Below are 285 nucleotides of genomic sequence, written 5' to 3' on the forward strand. Positions count from 1 at the left end.
TAGGAAAGATATTCACAGATTCAAACTTCTGGGATCAATCATTCTATAGCAAAATGATATTAAATCACAAATGACGCATCTTTCCTAAGGTTGACAATGAGCTAGAAACAAATCTTTATCAAAACGAGCCGTCCTCCAACCTGGAGAAATAGGATTGGTCTCCACTAGCAGCCGGCGGTGCTTAGGGACCGTCTATAAACTACACCAACACCGACACAAAAATATCCAAGAATTTCATGATTAAATGAGGTAGTGTCTCCAAACTTACCTCAATTATAACTTGTC

The 285-nt window shown here is 38.6% G+C and overlaps 2 protein-coding genes across 3 annotated transcripts in view; one reads left to right on the forward strand and one right to left on the reverse strand.

The window, feature by feature from the left end:
- Window positions 1-285, forward strand: part of lysmd2 (LysM, putative peptidoglycan-binding, domain containing 2) — an 8,877-nt gene that overhangs the window by 7,075 nt on the left and 1,517 nt on the right. The gene's annotated exons all lie outside the window — the stretch shown is intronic.
- The window catches only part of scg3 (secretogranin III), a 14,943-nt gene that overhangs the window by 1,191 nt on the left and 13,467 nt on the right, over window positions 1-285 (reverse strand). The gene's annotated exons all lie outside the window — the stretch shown is intronic.

This window comes from Etheostoma spectabile, chromosome 1 (assembly GCF_008692095.1).
Source record: "Etheostoma spectabile isolate EspeVRDwgs_2016 chromosome 1, UIUC_Espe_1.0, whole genome shotgun sequence".
Lineage (NCBI taxonomy): Eukaryota > Metazoa > Chordata > Actinopteri > Perciformes > Percidae > Etheostoma > Etheostoma spectabile.